This window comes from Lynx rufus, unplaced genomic scaffold, assembly GCF_022079265.1.
Source record: "Lynx rufus isolate CCGP_SWC_20201006 ecotype Redwood Valley unplaced genomic scaffold, mLynRuf1.p SCAF_1, whole genome shotgun sequence".
Lineage (NCBI taxonomy): Eukaryota > Metazoa > Chordata > Mammalia > Carnivora > Felidae > Lynx > Lynx rufus.
Window position 1 is genome coordinate 21,343,082 of NW_025814823.1, and position 20,191 is coordinate 21,363,272.

Sequence of the window (20,191 nt, forward strand, 5' to 3'; positions counted from 1 at the left end):
TTCATGAGATGGAGCCCCATGTTGGGCTCCAGGCTCAGAATGCAGAACCTGCCTGGGATTCTCTCTTTACTTCTCTCTCTCTCTCTGCCCCTTCCCTGATCATACCATATGAACATGTGCTCGCTCTCTCTCAAAATAAATAAACAAATAAAAAAAACCCACCACATTTCATTGTTACAGCAAAGCTAAACCTAAACCAATCTGAGTAGGCAGTTTGTCTCATAATCTTTCCCTCTTCTCCCCCTTGACCATCCTCCCCCTCCAGATCAGGCCGCCTATACACAGAAACCCCTCTCTCCCAATCCACATAGGACCCCTAGAGTGGCTATACCTCCAGAGTGATGATCAGGTCCTAAAGGTTTTTTCTTTTTCTTCCCTGAATTATCCCTGACTTTGTACCTCACTAGATCATTGGCAAGGCCATCAGTTTAACTTCTCAAAGTTAGTTAAAAAGCAAAATGCTACGGAGATTATTCCAACAAGTAATTTTATAATAAATTCATGTTACATAATTAAAACAAAATGACATTTCTTTAAGAGGTCTATATGCTTTTAGATAACAGGATCTTGACTTAGGCTTGTTTATTCATAAAACTCAGTAATTCTAAAGGGATGGTTGAGATTTTAGGTATTTTATAAAAAATTTTCACGTTGCCTTGAAGGTGATATACAATTTGATTATTACAATACAAAATTTAAATGATTTTTCTTCCATGTTTACAATGCATATTGCAATATTTTTCTTTAAAACCAATACACCTAGTTATTTGGTTGGCCAAGGAGCAAGAGTTCTCCCTCTCAGGAACTGAAAATATTACCTTTCTTTGAGTAATCAAGAGAAAATAATTTTTTCTTATAACCTGGTATCTTTTTAAATTCTCCTAAAGCTGATATTATTATAATTTATACATCTATGATGTTCTCTTAGATTTCTTTTATGACTTAGAGATAGAAATAGTGGTCTTGGTGTAGAAATAGAATTTTAATAATTCATACTCTCCTAAAGGCTGTCTAATACCTCTACACATTTTGGTAATTTTGCATAATTATTTATAATTATACTGAGTCAAAATCATACTGTGAATTCATGGTATGGAATACAGATTTTAAAATAAATACATCTAGACAATGAGCAAACATACATTTATGAATCCCTTGTTTTGTGTATTGATTTTTGAAGAAGCATACTTGTTTTAAAAAATGAAATGAATTAAGTATATCTTTGTTTTTAAAGTTTCTTATACAGCAATGATAAAAAAAAAAAAATTGACACAGTGTTCACATTAAACTAACAGACGTTGTTATCAGGCCCCAAACTGGTCCTAATTCTGTGACTTCATAGCTACCATGGAGGCAGCCCAAAGGAGCTTAAGTAAACACTTTCAAATTATGTAATGAAGTTCTGAAGGAGGAACAGCCCCAACCAAACTGTGCCATATCGTTGTACAGATGCTATTTTTCTTTATGCCAGAATGCTTATTACCCTATCTATAAAATGACTTCATAGTAATAACAACATGAAAGAAAATTAAAGTAGGCAAGTCTGTTTCTAGGCATCGTGAATGAAAGCAGGGTTGGGGCAATTATTTCAAAGTAGTTATCTAGTGAATGTTTTTCTTAATCTTATAAGCTAAGCATTTAGTAAGCATTTTGGAAAGTGCTGTAGTGAAAATGGCACATTAAGCAATAAATTCAGTATGATTTCAATAAAGAAATTCAATAAATAAAATATGATATTGCTAGCTTCTAGTAATAATGTTCTATTTACCACTACATTAATAATTAAATACAATCTTACCTTTTTTTTACTAAGTAAAATAAATCTGGATCCTTCCCTATGCTATTTTTCTTCACCTTTCTATGTGTTCAAAATATAATTTATTTTAAAAGAAATACTGCCAAAGTCAATAAAAAATACATTTCTTCACCAGCTGAATAAGCATCATGGAAAAGACAAAGAATATTAAGTCCTTGAGGTAGTTAAGTTATTAATATGAGTATATGAGCAAAAATGCAATTTTATCAAATTACACAATGAGTCTCCCTATTATCAGACTGACAAAGATTGAAAATGCAAGTGTTAATAACTAGTGTAGCTAAGAATGTGTTAAAATTTACAGTCGCATTTATTACTATATTACCTTTCTGGGGTCTTAAAAATGTCCAAATCTTTGATATAGTAGTTCCACTTCCAGGAACCAATCCTAAAGAAATAATCAAATACAAAGTCAAAGACTTATATATATATTCAGTACAGCATCTATACAGAGGAAACAATCTGAATATTCAACAGTAAAGGAGTGGTTAAATGAGCCATGGTATATCAATCTAATGGAATATTATGCAATCACTTAAAGTCTTAATGCAGAAAAATACTAATATTTAAATTTAATGTACAGTTCAATTTTTTAGGCTATAAAACTATCTGTCCTCATTTATTTGAAGATGTATTCATTTATATGCATAGTAAAAGGATGGGTAAAAATATAGCAAAGTGCATTATATGTGGTTATGGTAATTTTTCTTTCCCATATTTTCTAAAATTAGCACAAATTATTTTAACAATCAGAAAAAAATCATTAAAAGATTTCCTCCAAAATACATAAATCAAATGACATGTTTACATTCTTATGTAACACTAGGATATTTAATAAAGTATCAACATATTACTCTTTATAAGTATTCTTCATTTTACATACTTATAACAATGTTTTCTAAAATTAAATTAGATAAGGTATAGGCAAGAAGTACAGAGTATTATGTGAATGGTGTAATTTGACGGGTTACCTTTGGTGGAAAAGTTGATTTAAGAAAAATTTAGCATAGTCATAATCCATCTGTAAAGCTATAATGGCTAGATCTATTTTATTAAATTTTTTAAAAAATTTATTCATTTTTGAGAGACAGAGAAAGACAGTGTGAGCGGGGGAGGGGCAGAGAGAGAGACACAGAACTCAAAGGAGGCTCCAGGCTCAGAGCTGTCAGCACAAAGCCTGACATGGGGCTTGAACTCACGAATTGCAAGATCATGACCTGAGCCAAAGTCGGACACCTAACCAATTGAGCCACCCAGGTGCCCCTTGGCTAGATCTATTTTATAAGTTTTTTAACAGTATTTTTAATATTTATTTTTAAATTTTGTGGTTAAAGACATAGCAATTAAAATTTACCATCTTAACCATTTTTAAATGTACAGTTCAGCAGTATTAACTATATTCACACTGTTATGGGTAATAGTGTTGTTAGTTTCATAAAAATAATACATGTTCACTGATAAATAACTTAAACAATGTAGAAAGCTACAGGAAGGTTTTTAAATATCAGATCCCAGATTTTACTATCAATTTTAAATGAATATCATGTTAGGCATATTTCTATGCATTTATACAAATAAGATAATCTATTTAAGATCAGAACATGTACTTTACATTTAAGTTAAAAGCATTAAATTAAAATTTTTAATTTGGAAGTGGTAAGATAAATTGAAGTACTTGCTGAACTTTTAGAAAAATGTTTCTTTACTACAAGAGATTTTATTTCTTAAAATATCTGAAGTTTAAAAAAGAGTCTGGAGACTTTTATATGTTTCAAATTTAGAAATGCTAATAGACTCTGCTATGAAAAATATATTTTTACATCATTACATCATTATTTTTACAAAGTTGAGGTTTTAATGTCTATTTGTTGTATAATCCTAATTTCTTTGATCATTTGGTCTTGATTTGCATTTTAATCCCGTGCTCACAATATGCCTTGGTTCTCAGTATCTTAGTTACTGAATTTTGATTCATCAGTTATCTGCTCTTCACTAAGTAATTTTGGGGTTTCATGGATGCTTGTGTTGGTCTTTTCATCAATTCTCAAATGACACTTATTTAGATATAATAGTTTGGGGTCGTGCTGGCTTTGCCTTAAAACTGCAGACATTCTTCCTTTGTTTTCTGACTTTGAATATTGCTTAGAGGAAGTCTAAGGCCAGCATGATTTCCTCCCTCTTGATAAGTTATTTAGTTGTCTCCTGGAGGTCTGAAAAGGTTTTCCTTCATTCTTTATGGTTAGTAGCTTAACCAGAAAATGCCTCAATACTGAATATTATGTGTCTAATATTTTTCTGCAGATTCAGTTCTTTTCATTATTTTGTGGAAATTCTCTTCTGTTACATCTTTACAGTGCTTGTTCTGATTCACTTGTTGCATTATGTACTCAGGGAGATGAATCAGGCTTTATGTTATCTTTGTCTCACTTACATATGATCTTCTTTGCAATTACTTTGTTCTACTTTTCCTCTACATTGACTACAATTTATTAAATGCATTTATCAACTAGAATGTATTGAGTGCCAGCACTAGTGGAAAATAATAACATATTCCTACATTTATGAAGAGCTTTTAGTTAAGGATAGGGGAGGGAGAAATAAACAAACTTAAAAGTGTCAGGTAGTAATAAGAAAAACACCAGGTAGGAAATTGGGAGGAATGGGGGAAGGAATTGTGCATTTTAAATGGAGCATGAGAGCAGGTCTCTCTAAGATGACATCTGAGAAGAGATCTGAATGAAGTTAGGCGGTAAGTCAGGGGAAGACCTGGGCAATCCAGATGCAGAAAAGATTAAGTACAAAGGCCCTGTAAGTGGGAAAGTGGTGTGTTCAAGACAGAATGATCAGAGCCAAGTAGAGCCAGAAAGTGGTGAGAGATGAGACTAGAGAAATGGATAGGCCAGCTCACAAAAAGGGTTGTAGGCCCTAGTGAGGAGACTGAATTTTGTTCCAAGTCTGATGAGCAGGTAGATGATGTATATACTTCAGAGGAGTTGTTCTGGTTGCTGTTAAGAATTTCAACAGCAAAAACTGAGTACAAAGAATTGGTCAGATAGGTGCTATAGAACTGAAAATGCAAAAAGGGAGTAGTGAAAATAAGAGTAACTTCAGGAAGCAGCCACTACCCCCTAGAACTGGATAAACAATATATCATATTGAAACTGTTTATATCATCTCTTCTCAGAGATGAGGCATAATCATCTAGGAGAAAAGAAGAATGAATTGACTCAGGGAATGTGCTGGGATTGCCAGTCTTGCCTTTTGTTGAGAATCTGATTTCCAACCATATTTCATTTCTTGAAATTCCAAATGTATTTGTTTTCAAATAATAGTATTATTTTGGCCTTCATTGGCTTAGGTTGTAGACATTGTTTTTTAAAGGAGTTTTTACTGTTGTTTGTTTTTCCTGTATTGTAAGATATTTGGAGAGAGAAATTTTGTGCTCTTCCCTTACTCCCCCCCCATCTGGAAGTCTAGATTAATGTTTTAAAATAGATTATAATTCATATTTTTTCAACTCACCCTCTATATAGGAATATAACAATAAGATGTCATAGTAATATTATATATTGTCATAATAGCCACCATTTACTGAATGCCAATGTGCAATGCACTATGATAGGGACTTTACATACATGATCTCTAAAACTTGTAACAAGCCTACAGGGTAAGTACTGTTGCCAGTTATTTCCACAAGAAACCTTTTTTACTGATGATGTCAGATCACAGAGTCTTACCTGAAGCTTACAGCTGACCAAAATAAACAAGGTAAGAACAAATTTTTCTCTCTTCTGTGGTTATAAAAAATTAGTACATAAGAGAGGCACCTGGGTGGTTCAGTTGGTAAAGTGTCTCTTGATTTTAGCTCAGGTCATGAGATGGAGCCCTGTGCTCACAGTTCAGAGCCTGGAGCCTGCTTCAGATTATTGTGTGTCTCCCTTTCTCTCTACCCCTCCCCCACTCACACTCTGTCTCTCTCAAAAACAAACATTTTTTTTTTTTTAATTTAGCACATAAGAGACTGTTCTTTTTGAAGTAGAAAGTAATAGTTTGCAAAAGTATACCACACAAACTAAGAGCAATTTTATGGACAGCTTTTTGACACTATACTGTATGATTAAACTCTTGGTGGGAAAGGTACTAGCTAACTGACAGATTCCAGGAACTTGGTAAATTGAGGTGCTCTTTCTCTCTCTCCATCATCCACAAACATGCTGAGAGCCTGCTATGTTAAAATCATTACTAAACTATATTAAACCATTATAATTTTACAAGTTATAGGATATGTATCAGTATTTTTTTTTTTTTTGGGGAAACTCCACTATTTGGATTTATATGATATCAAACTTTTCTATTGTTCAACAATATTTATATTGACATGACACTGAAAACATATCACTGGGACATGAACACATATCTATGACAAGTAATGGGTTTCTTTTTCTGATTAGAAAAGTAGTACATGTAAGTGAAGAAAATTTTGAAAATATGTTTAAATAAAATAAGTAAAGGAAACATCTTTTGTAAAGGAGAGCAGAAAAAAACCAATAATTCTTTTATTTGCAGGCAACTGACTATTGAGGTTGTCCTAGTTCCATGTAGTTTAAGTTTATGAAGTTTAAACTATTTGAGTACACTTCCTTTTTTCCTAACACTATATCACAAATGTTTCCTCAAATTATTTAAAACTCTTTCAAAAATGTTTTCAATGGCTGTATAATGTTCCTTGAGTAGTATTTCCTTTAAGTGGTCATTTAAACTATTTTCCTTAGTTTCTTATAAGTAATATTACTATGAACTTTTTTATACTTACATCTGTTTTAGCATTTCAGATTATTTCCTAAATTAGGATAAATTCCTAGAAGTGAGCTAAAAGGCCAATAGTTTTAAACTTCTTCATATGGTAAAACATTTGCTGTAAAAAAAATCTTTTTATTTTTTTTTATTTTTTTAATGTTTACTTATTTCTAAGAGGGAAAGACAGAGCATGAGCAGGGGAGGGGCCGAAGGAGAGGTAGACACAGAATTTGAAGCAGGCTCCAGGCTCTGAGCTGTCAGCACAGAACCCCACGTGGGGCTTGAACTCACAAGCTGTGAGATCATGACCCAGCTAAAGTCGGACGCTTAACCAACTGAGGCACCCAGGCACCCCTTGCTGTAAAAAAATCTTTTAATTAATTTCCTACACAGTTTTATATTGAAAATAAATCTAAGGAGAAAATTTTATGTGGGGTACCTTTTAAAATTGAGATGAGGCAGGTGGGTGGGTCAGCTGGTTAAGCGTCTAACTTCATGATCTCAGCGTTCATGAGTTGGAGCTGACAGCTCAGAGCCTGGAGCCTGCTTCGGATTCTGTGTCTCCCTAACTCTCTGCCCCTCCCCCCCCAACACTTGGTCTCTTTCAAAAATAAACATTTTTTTTAAATTAAAAAAATAAAATTGAGATTAATATTTAAGTTTGGGTTTAGTGTTTTGGTTTTAATATCTTACTTTAAGGAAAAATCCACTCTTCAAAATATCTACTTGTTTTTGTCAGGTTCAAAACTTACACTTAATTTGAGGATGTAAGTTTAAATATATACTTATTTCGGCCTAATGCTTCTATTTTTCAAGGCATCACAATCTCTTTTTTCCTATTTTCAAATATACTCACCCAACAGTGTTGCCTCCTGACTTGTACATCACATGTATATCACTAATTCATGGTATAAATGTACACTTTCATCTGTGGATGGAAATCTAAATAAAATTGCAGGCCGGGGCACCTCCATGGCTCAGTTAAATAAAACTGCAGGCCAACATCATTCCCAAACTAAGTAAACTTGGCACAAGAGTTTTAACAGCGCCTAAATTAATATTACAAAACAGTTCTACTGTGCAAGACTGAAATACAGAGCATACGAACAGAGCAGATTTACCTAATTCTAAAACTGATTTAGACTGGTGATAGGATTGCAAAACTTGAGGAAAATATCCAGAAGAAATCTAGTCTAAGTAAATAAAGGATTACTGCTTTATTAATTCACTCACCAAATTCTTATTAAACATCTTTTGTGTATCAAACATTTGCTAGGCACTGGAGTCAACTGAAAAAAGATCTTCCTCCTGTAAGATACATTCTAGTGGAAGAGATAGACAAAAGCAAATGAATAAATAAATAGTCCTAAACTATAATCTAGTCACTTTCATTACCAATATTACTTAAGTGAGAAAAAGAAATGATTTGGGCTCTACCCCAAGAATTTTTAAAGTTGTATTAAGAAAAACATTAAAGATTTTCAATTATTAGGAAATATAGACATCTTTACATCCAGATACCCTATAGCTCTTTTGTGACTGGTCATTGTCATCCCCTTGTAACCAGTACTTCCCCCTCCAAAAGAAAGGATAGACTAGAAAGAGTATCTAGAATTTGGCCTTCCCTTTATTACTCTCTTTACTCTGGTCTGACCCAATCTCTGATATAGCAGTGTTGAAGTAGAAAGTGAAACATTCCCAATTTGGGGAGTAAGAAACCCTAAGTTTTAGCAAGTGATAATACTAAAAGAATTGAAACCATAGATGAAACATTTCATTTTTGAGAGTGCCCATTTCCTTTGCAAACTGATGGATTTTAACTAAATTATCTCTAAAATCACTTCAGGCTCTAAATATCACGATCTGTGTGTCTCTGTGTTAAACATTTCTTCCATTGTGCTCCTATTTATCCTGGGGATGGAGAGGAAACGGCAGAAAGAGGACAGAGGTTGGAAAGAATAAGACTGATCCCTGTTTAGTAAGAATAAAGGATTTAGTAAGAATAAATGTTTATAATGAACATTTTTTCATGTTATTGAATATTTTTTAAAACATGTTTTGGGGCGCCTGGGTGGCTCGGTTAAGCAGCCAACTTCGGCTCAGGTCATGATCTCGCGGTCCGTGAGTTCGAGCCCCGCGTCGGGCTCTGTGCTGACAGCTCAGAGCCTGGAGCCTGTTTCGGATTCTGTGTCTCCCTCTGTCTGACCCTCCCCTGTTCATGCTCTGTCTCTCCCTGTCTCAAAAATAAATAAAAAACGTTAAAAAAAATTTAAAAAAAAAAACATGTTTTTAATATCTGCATAGCATTCCAACATAGGGATATATACCATATATATACCATATATATATACCATATATACCATATATATACCATATATATACCATATTTATCCGTGCCCTCATTCTGAAGATTTTTTTTCCCAATTTCTGCAGTATTGTAAGGATATTTTAGAATCTATACTTGTCTCCTAGTACCCAAAATAAATACTATTATAGGCTTTCTCGTTTTATTCCTTTTGTGTGGAAAAAAAAAAAAATCACTCTGATTCCTTCTTCTTATCTATTCCAGCCTATATGTGGCTTTCTGATAATTTAAAAAAACTCCACTTTGGACAATGTTACAGAGCCTGTTCTTTCTCCTTTCTAAAACAGTATCATCCCTGAGTGAGGTCCATATTTCTGCAGCTCTCCTGCAGTAAAAGAATGAATTAAAGCCAATCCCGTGCCTGCATCAAGTCTGGATGATGTATATTTTCGCTTTACCCATAGTTGAAATCCATGAGATTAAAGCCCCAACAGCAGACAAATAGGCAAATAAATATTCATTTCTGTTAGCTACACCAAAAATGTGATTTAGTGTGTTAACTATGACAAAGGTAACTATGACTTTGGTGATATTGCCATGATTCTGAGCTTGCTATAATATTAATGGTTACTACACTGAAACATTAGAACACAAATATACAATTAGGAGAAATAAAATTTAAAGTTGTAACTATTAAATTCAGTGAACAACTACACAATCTGCTATTTAGTTTTCTTTTTTTTTTTTTTTTTTTTTTTTTTGCAATATGGTACATTATTTCAGTAGATCTCACATTCTGCACTAGTGTTGGTACTTCTCCCCCCATGAGCAAAGGGATCAGGTGACACACTGCTTTAAAATTACCCTAAAAAATGTTTTGAGTTAAACACCTTTTCAACTTAATAGTTTTTGTTCAGGAGAAGAGTGAAACTTCTGATATGCGTCTTTGTGAACTGGTGCAACTTACATACCTTTTTTTAAAACTTCAAGTTACTTTTAATGATCTCTATAGAATGAATTTGGAATCCAAACCAATACTCACATGAATGATTATTTCTACCAATAGCTATGGACATTACAGTCATCAATAGAATTTTAGTGACAGGATCTTTGAGGTTACACAATCCAACTCTCGTCTTACAAATGAGAAAAGTAAATCAGAAAAGTTTTTGTTACTCATAGCAGTAAGCTTGGAGTGGGTGGGGGTAGGCAGGGGATCCTAACACTCTTTCAGCCTAATGCATACCAGAGGTATTTATTAGGTTATAAGAACACTATATAGTAACAGTTGAACAAATCTAAGAAAGAGATCTGATTTGTATCCTAAGTATACATTTTCCCTCATCATCAATCACAAATCGATGCTTGTGTGCAGTAAAATCCAAGAGAGAAGTTGGAGTTAGTTTGGCAGAACTAAGTATTGCATAACTCCTAGGGTGAAAATTTATTTTATATATATATATATATATATATATATATATATATATATATACACACACACACACACACACATATGGATATCCATATGTATATATACCTGTAGCTTCTTAATCCTGCTTCAGGAAATGCCATTTACATACATTACAATGTAAATAGTGCCCACCCGCTGGAGTCATGCATCACAGGGACACTGTAAATACAAGTTTTATGTATTACATTAATTAAGGTAGGCTAATTGCCATAACAGATCAACACCCAAATGTATAATGGCTCCAATTATATTTGCTAAAATAAACAAGTTTCTTGCTAAAACAGACAAGTAGTTCACTACTTAGTTTCCAAGGTTTTCCAGTAACTAGGCTTTCAGTACCAAACTTCCAAGGCCTCCTGGAGGGTCTTGTCTATGACAGTCTGTTAGAAGGCGAGTATTTTTAGGAGACTAAAAAGTAGTACACAGAACTGCTGTTCTTATTCCATTGGCTCTAACTTGGTCACATGCCTACACCCAACTGCAAGGGAAGCTGGGAACAAGTTTATCTTTGTGGCCAACAAGAAATGAGAACATGGATTTGGATGTCTAGGTAAGAGTTATTGCTCACTTGGGTGCTCTCTCTCTCTGCGCACACACACACCTCCACACACAAAATCTGAAGTAGACACTAAAAAATAAACACGTGATTAGCTTCAGACAGAACAAACCATGAAAGAAAGGGGCTTTAAGAATTGCATTCACCTCTACCCTTTCCCTCCTGCAGGTGGGACTGTTAATTACTGCCTAACAATAACCAACTGGCAGCTGAAATCTAAAACAGAGGGGAAAAAAAGCAAATTTTTGCAATTATTACATACATATACACACACACACACACACACACACACATATACATACATACATACTTGCACCTATACATACCCATAGGTATATATTAGTTGGGGATTGGCTTGGTTTTCCTATTCCATTAATTAGTCAAATTTAGAACGAAGACTCATGTCTAATTACTTGTTTTAGGGACAAAAGACCACCAAGCTCCCCTTTAACTACACTATTAGTAAATAATGTTTGAAAAATATTTAACTTTTTACACAACAAAGATAGGAATTCCACCAATGAAGGCAATAGTAAGTTTAGTGAGGTTTTTTTCCTTTGGATAAGTTGTCATTGTAACCCTGAAACTGTTCTTAATCACTCAGTTTTTAATAGAAGCACTGCATGGCTGCGTTTCTGAAATCATAAACAGGAAGTGTGATATATAAATGTCAGTAGAACTAAAACTCAGTTCTTTGGTTTGGTATTTTTCTTCCCCCCATATTTTCATGTTAATGTCTGATTAACCCTCTTTTACAGAGGAGGAAATGGGAATGACGCAGAAACTGCTACTGCATCCTTAGAAATTGTTTTGTATAGGTTGCCCAAATTTATTATTGCCAGAAGACAGTGTAGATGGAGAAAGAGGCCAGAGAGTATATGACTCTTAATTTAACTCTTTAAAAATCCATTATAGAAAATACTCTTACACTTTGTACATTTGTTTAAGGTATCTCATTTTGTTTTTTTAATTTATTTAAGTTAGTTATCATACAGTGTAGTATTGGTTTCAGGAGTAGAACCCAGTGATTCATCACTTCACTTTCCACACTCTTATTCTGACCTCAGCAATTCCTTGAATGTGTTCTACTACATTAATTCCTTCATGAGACAACTAAGGAGTAGCTTGAGTACTGCAAAAATCAGGATGTTATCTCTGGTTCTTCTCAATGAAGACATTAGGGGTCTTTCTATGGTTGGTGATATTTTCTACATAATACTGTTTCAGTTTCTTTGCTGCATGGACATCTCTGGAAATTACAAGAAAAGATTCAAATTGACCAGCCAGAACTTTTTTTTTTTTTAAGTTTATTTATTTATTTTGAGAGAGACAGAGAAGGAATGCAAGTAGGGGATGGGCGGCGGGTGTGGGGGGGGGGGGGCACAGAGAATCCAAAGCAGGCTCTGTGCTGACAGCAGCAAGCCCAATGCGGGGCTCGAACTCATGAACCATGAGATCATGACCTGAGCTGAAGTCAGATGCTTAACCGACTAAGCCACCCAGGTGTCCTGACCAGCTAGAACTTTTATATTACATTAAATATTTCTGGAGAAATGTACCAACATGTAGATTCTTCCGTAACTTTAAAATGTTTTTGTTTTGGAAACAGTTTCTTAATTTGTTCTTAAACTAAGCACTGAAGGAATGATTTTACTCAAGGTCACACAATATATAGTGAAATAGCAAAAAACAGAACTTATTTATGTATCTAAACTCCCTTTCAAGGATGATCACAATGTTCTAGAGAATGTCCTCCTTTTACGGAGGTAGCCGGCCCACCTATCGAGTGTCTTGCTTTCTACAGCACATGAGGCACTGTCGAGCAGCATATGCAATATGTAAAATTTGATATATTTTAATTGAAAATATAACATAGGTAAAAAGGATGTGGGAGTGTTTGAAAAGAAACATAGTAAGTATATGAATCAAATGCAAACTATAAATAATTGCTAAGGGGATATGGAAAATGAAGTGATTTAAAAACTAGATTGATAATGGATAGAAGTTTACTGGAATAGGCAAGTTTCATGTAGAGTTTTTAAAGCTGTAGTGGATTTGGATTGCCAGAGAGAAAAGATAACCAACCATTGATTCATTCATCCAACACGTATTGAGTGCTCACTGTGTGCTATGTGCTAGGCACTGTTGAAGGCACTAGAGATAGAGCAGTCCGCAGAACTACTGCAGGGCAGGCCCAGCAACTGCATGTCCAAGGCGTGACAACTGGATAGGAACAGTCGACACAAATATGAGAGTAGAGAGAAATGAAAGAGAAAGGAAAAGAACTAGTAATGGGCTTATAGTAGAAGGCCTTAGATGCTAGGATGTTTTCTAAATGGGAGAAAGATGTTTGGTATGAATTGAACTCCTTTGGTCAGTGTAGTCAGAATAGACTGCTTTTTTTCCCTTCTGCTGGTCAGCTCTCCTAGCTTCCTAGATAACTTTATAATGACCAGACTAACACAAACAAAATAAATACTGCACCTAGAAAGATTCCCAACTGAACTATGTGAAAAGCAAAAAGGGAAAGAAAGCAAAAAGTTGAATTTCATATCTCCTTTTATCTTTCCAGTGGTTATTATATATAATGTCTCTTCCTAGCAACACTCTCCCATTCAGTAGATGTCTAGGTTGTGATTCAATTCCTGAAGGCTCTGTTCTTCTCCTTTCCTTGTAGGTGGAATCACTGAAAGGAGATTCTATTTAAATTCCTTTTTTTTAGTCAGTCAGGTGTTCTTTATTCACCTAGCAATACTTCTCTACAGAGTTTGTATATGCTAGTGGGAAAAGGGGTAAGACAGGATGGGGACTAGGGAAAATACCAAGAGGCTGTAATGCAATACAAGCAAGGCAATGTAATGCAATGCAGTATAATACAAGAGCCTAGAACACAAACTAGACACTTAAGAGCTTTGGATTAAATGGGCAGTTTTAAAAATGAAAAGATACAGGTCTGAAGTATATAATAAAGAAGCAACTATAAGAAGTAACAAATTTAACACTTGTTTACCTACGGGAGGATAAGAAAATAAAGAAATGAACATAAGATTTTAAGTCTGAAGGTCCGAAAATTTGTGTTGTCAGCAAGAATAACTAAGAAATTTGGAAGAAATAGCTTGAAGGGAAAAAAATGAACTTAATGTCAGATCTAAATGGGATGTCACCAGAAGACAGAGGACTCAAGCTTTCTTGAGCAGCTGTTGGGCCTGTTACTGTACATGTGTAAGTCATCATCATATAGAAATTGATGGAAACTCAATGGACTAATGAGGAAATGCAGTGAAGAAGATCAAATGGCTATGTATGAACTTTGACTCTAAGATGAGGTATCAATTTCAAAGCAATTTCAAAGAAGGTGATCTATCTTTGGAACTCTTTCCTTCAGGTCAGATAAAGCTGTCCTTTATTAAATATCGACTCTTCATTTTGACTGACCCCTTAGTGAGGGAGTATAATAAAATGAATGAATAAAATTGAAAGATTTATTCTTACTGGATTATCTCATTGGAAGTTCTGCATTTTTTTTAAGTTTATTTTTTGAGAAAGAGAGTGGGAGCAGGGGAGAGGCAGAGAGAGAGAAGGGGGCAGAGGATCTGAGGCAGGCTCCGCGCTGACAGCAGAGAGCACAATATGGGGCTTGAACTCATGAACCTTGAGATCATGACCTGAGCCGACTGAGCCACCCAGGCGACCCTGGAAATTATGAATTTTTAACTGAATGTCCTCCTAGCCAACTTATACACATTATGTGCCTTAAGATAAAACAAACAAAATAAGTACCTGCAACTTTTGACTGCGTACCTTTGTATAAAGGCCATGGCTTCAAAAAATATAGAATATAAAATATACATTAGCACAAGTCATTCAAACTATTTAAAAGTTAAATTTGGAGTTTTAAAAATATTTTTTTAATGTTTGTTTATTTTTGAGGGAGAGAGAGAAGACAGAGTGCGAACAGGGGAGGGACAGAAAGAGAGGGAGACACAGAATCCAAAGCAGGCTCCAGGCTCTGAGCTGTCAGCACAGAGCCTGACACGGGGCTCAAACTCACAAACTGGGAGATCATGACCTGAGCCAAAGTTGGACATGTAACCGACTGAGTTACCCAGGTGCCCCTGGAGTTTGTTTTATGTAAAACTGTCAGGGTCAACGTGAATTTCCATTTCCAAAGCAAATCTTGGCTATGGAACCACGTGAATAGAAACTCACCTTTAAAGAAGGTTCAATTTTATTTATTTATTTTTTTTAATATTTTTATTTATTTTTGAGACAGAGACAGAGCATGAGCAGGGGAGGGGCAGAGAGAGAGGGAGACACAGAATCCGAAGCAGGCTCCAGGCTCTGAGCTGTCAGCCCAGAGCCCGACGCAGGGCTCGAACTCACGGACCACGAGATCGTGACCTGAGCCGAAGTCGGCCGCCCAACCAACTGAGCCACCCAGGCGCCCCAAGAGGGTTCAATTTTAGAATGTGCTAGGCTACATGTTTCTTTAAATAGGAAAGGATCAGGTTCAATATTCCCTGAACTCAGGGTTTTTGTAATCTATTTGATATATTTTCTGTACACAGGAGATTATATCATAAAATAATTTCATCATTTAATAATTATCTAATCAGATATGGCTTTGGATTCCTATATTTATACTTTTTTTTTTTTCAACGTTTATTTATTTTTGGGACAGAGAGAGACAGAGCATGAACGGGGGAGGGGCAGAGAGAGAGGGAGACACAGAATCGGAAACAGGCTCCAGGCTCCGAGCCATCAGCCCAGAGCCTGACGCGGGGCTCGAACTCACGGACCGCGAGATCGTGACCTGGCTGAAGTCGGACGCTTAACCGACTGCGCCACCCAGGTGCCCCTGGATTCCTATATTTATATAGAAGTACCTTCATAGTAGCTAACAGTAGAACATTTATTAGAGTACTTTCTGTATGTTGGATACTGTGTTATGTGCTCACATATTTATTATCTCATTTAACACACAAAAACTCAATGAGGTATTACCCATCTCACAGATGGGCAAAACTGAGGCCCAAGTTAAGTTATATCTTCAAGGTAACCTAGATAGTAAGTAGGAAGTACGAGGATTTGAGTTCAGATCTGATTCCAATGCCACTTTTCTTAACTAATACCATACTGACTCCAAAATTCACCTAAAAAAATATTTTTATTGTAAAAGTTTTATGCCTTTTGAATTCTGTTCAGTATAATGGAATACTTTATTTAGCAATTTACAAATGTTCCTGCATTCTTGCTTACTCTCATGACTTTAACCAAGAAAGTCTCGTTGGGGGCCACTTGACCACATATCAAACCATATCTCCCACTCTAGTAACCATAATCTAAAACACACACTCACTCACTCACAGGAAAAGGAAGATATCATGGAAAAGTAAAAGAAATTCCTCCAGTTCAATTTTAAGGATATAAGAACACATCATCTGTTTAATTCTACTTATGGAAGTGCATAGACAAGTTACTGGCTTTAATATTAGCCTGAAAAGATCCTTCAAAGTCACACATTCAATCTCTTAGTTTCAAGAGAAACAGTTACTATGAATATCGAAAATGGAATTGTCAAGACAAAGCAACAATAAAAATTTTTGAGTTCTTACTTGCTTATTGATGCTATATAGAGATAGAGATAGAAATAGAGATAGAAATAGATATTCTAATCTATAGTCAACAAACATGCCAGACAACACATTGAGTGGTAAAAGGGGTGTGGGAGAAGTGGATCACATAGTCTGAGTTATCACTAGGATTATAGCATCAGGCCTGCTATTTAACCACAAATCTAAGTGCAAGCAATCTAGTATAGAAGAGTATATAATTTTGGAATAAAACAAATTTGAGTTTAAATCTTGACATTACTTACAAATTCTGCGACCCTGGAAAATTTACTGCCTTTGTGAGTCACAGTTCTCTCATTTTGTAAACTGGAACTAAAACGCTGTACCCTTATCGATGTCATGAAGATCTATTCAAATAAGACTTCCCAGGTTCAAATTTCAGCTCCCTCACTCAGAAGCTTTGTGACTTAATGCCTCCTTCTCCTCATCTATAAAATGAGGATAATAATAGTCCCTATACCACAAAGGGTTGTGAGGATTTAACACCTTAATGTATTTAATTTTTTTTTTTTTATTTGAGAGAGAGAGGGAGAGCACGGGAATGGGGGAAAGAGGCAGAGGGAGAGAGAATCTTAAGCAGGCCCCAAGCCCAATGCAAGGCTTGATCTACAACCCTGGGATCATGATCTGAGACGAAATCATGAGTAAGTGGCTCAACCAACTGAGCCATCCAAGTGGCCTCAACATCTTAATGTATTTAAAGTGCACATAGAAAATGATATATTTATGTATACTGTAATTCTTATTTAAAGCACCTACCTAGTACTTGCCCCTTAGTATATTTCTAATAAATGTTAATTCCCTTTTATATTTCAATTGAAGTTATTTTCCCTTATTTTATAGATATATTTTTAAATGTATTAAGCTTAATAAAACTTTACTAAGGTAGAACTGATATTCAATAAACTGCACCTACTTAAGGTGTACAACTAATAACTTTTAACATGCATACAATTGATAACTATACAACTGCTAAGTTTTAACATCTATACCCCTGTGAAACCGTCACCAGAATAAGAGTGAACATATCCATCAACCCTGAGAATTTCCCCTGCCTTTTTAAAATCCCTCTCTCCTAGCACCTCTCTCCCCAAGCAACCACTGGGCCGTCGTCTCCCTTTTGTCCTAATAGATTAGTTTGCATTTTCTAGAATTTTATATTTTCTGCCTTTCATCACTTAGAATATCGTTTTTAGATTCATCCACGTTGTTGTATATAACAATACTTCATTACCTTTTAATGCTGAGTATTACATTGTAAGAATATATCACAATTTATCCGTTAATAGACATTTGACTTGTTTCAAATTAGAGATCGTTAAAAATAAAGCAACTATGAATATTCATATACAGATGTCTATAGGAACATATGCTTTATTTTCTTGGGGAAATACCTACAATGAAATGGGTCATATATTGGTATATGTTTAACTTTTCAAGAAACTGCCAAACTGTTTCAAACTGATTATATCCTTTTACATTCGTATTAGAGGAGTATATCAAAGTTCTAATTCCTCCATATCCTTAACAACACTTTTCATTTTAGCTGTTCTAATAGATATGTATACATTTTTTGTATATGGATATCCAGTTTCTCCATCATGGTTTTTATTCTGTTTCCCTAAGACTAATGAGGTTAATAAAGTTGGAACATCTTTTCATGTACCTATTTGCTATCTGGGTATCTGCTTGGTGAAGTTACTGTCCAAGTCCTTTGCCCATTTTTTTGAGACTTGTTTTCTCATTGTTGAGTTTTGAGAGTTTGAGAGTTTCTTTCATTAAAAAATTTTTTTTTAATGTTTTTATTTATTTTTGAGAGAGAGCAAGACAAAGTGTGAGCAGAAAAGAGGCAGAGAGAGAGGGAAACACAGAATCCAAAGCAGGCTCCAGGCTCTGAGCTGTCAGCACAGACCCTGATGCGGGGCTCGAACTCACAGACCGTGAGATCATGACCTGAGCCTCAGGCACTCAACCGACTGAGCCACCCAGGCACCCCTATCTTTATTTATTTTTTAAGTGGTATCTATGCCCAACCGTGGGGCTTGAACTGATGACCCCGAGATTAAGAGTCAAATACTCTACAACTGAACCAACCAGGAACCCTGAGAGTTTGTTACATTCTTGATACAAATTCTTTATTACATGCTTTGCAAATATTTCTCTCAGGCTGGGGCTTGTCTTCTTTAGCAGTATATTTTAAAGAATAGAAGTTTGTAAAAATTGACTAAGTCCAATCTCTCAATTTGTTCATTCATAGATTGTGACTTTTATTGTCACATCTAAAAAATCTTTGTCTAACTCAGAGTCACAAAAATTTTCTTACGCTTTCTTCCAGAAATTAAAATAAAAATTTTTTTAAGTTTATTTAATTTTGAGAGACAGAGAGAGACAGAGCAAGCAGGGGAGGGGCAAAGAGAGAGGGAGACACAGAATCCAAAGCAGGCTCCAGGCCCTGAGTTGTCAGCACAGAGCCCGACGTGCGGCTCCAACTCATGAGCTGTGAGATCATGATCTGAGCCAAAGTTGGACGCTCAACCAACTGAGCCACCCAGACCCTCCTCTTCCAGAAATTTAACAGTAATTTTAAGCTTTATATTTAGGTCTGTGATCAATTTGGGGTAAATTTATACAAGGTTTGAGATGTAAATCAAAGTTCCTATTTTTATGGATATCCAGTTCTTCTAAGCACAATTTGTTAAAAACAAACTATTCTTTATTCATTGAATCACCTTTGCCCTTTGTCAAAAACCTGTTGTCCTTATATATGTGGGTCTATTTCTGGACTCTACATTCTGTTACATTAATCCATTTGTCTATTTTTACACTAATACCACTCTGTTTTGATTACTGTAGATATTTAATAAGTCTTAAAATCAGGTAGTGTCAGTCCTCCAACTTTGTTCTTGTTATCAAAGTTAACTGGGCTATTCTACATCTTTGCATTTCTATATGAATTTTAGAATCAGCTTGTAAGTTTCTTTCTTCCTTCCTTCCTTTCTTTCTTTCTTTCAACCTACTGGGATTTTGATTTGGATAGTGTTGAACCTACATATCAATTTAAGGAGAGCTGACATGTTAATGATATGAACCCACTGAGCCAGGAAAATCTGTCCAATTATTTAAGTTGTCTTTACTTTCTCTAACCATATTTGCAGTCTTTAGTGTATAGGTCCTTTGTGCCTTTTATCAGATTTATTCCTAAGTATTTCATATTTTTTATGCTATTGTAAAGGCTATATATTTTTTTGTATTTCCATTTTCAGTTGTTTGTTGCTAGAATGTAGAAATACAAATTATTATACATTTATCTTGTATCCTGCAATTTTGCTACATTCACCTATTAGTTCTAGTAAGTTTTGTAGATTCCACCAAATGGAACAGATGGATGATGATGTCAGTTTTATTTCTTCCTTTCCAATACGAATATGTTTTTTTTCTTTTCTTGCCTGATTGCATGGCAGAACCTCCAATGTTGAATAAAAGTGGTAAGAACAGACATTACTCTGTTGTCCTGAAGTTACAGGAAAAGCATGCAGTCTTTCGCCGATAGGCATGAGATTATCTGTAAGTTTTCTATAAATGCACTTTGTGTGGTTGAAGAAGTACCCTTGTA

General features: G+C 35.0%; 1 long non-coding RNA gene across 5 annotated transcripts in view; it reads right to left on the reverse strand.

Annotated features, from left to right (window-relative positions):
* Positions 1-1,215: 1,215 nt before the first annotated feature.
* Positions 1,216-20,191, reverse strand: part of LOC124511968 (uncharacterized) — a 36,791-nt gene continuing 17,815 nt past the window's right edge. For all 5 annotated transcript variants that reach the window (XR_006962034.1, XR_006962028.1, XR_006962022.1 and 2 more), the window contains 2 exons: positions 7,847-7,935; positions 1,216-2,204 (listed from right to left, as the gene is read on the reverse strand). This is a non-coding gene — a long non-coding RNA (uncharacterized LOC124511968). The remainder of the gene's footprint in view (positions 2,205-7,846; positions 7,936-20,191) is intronic.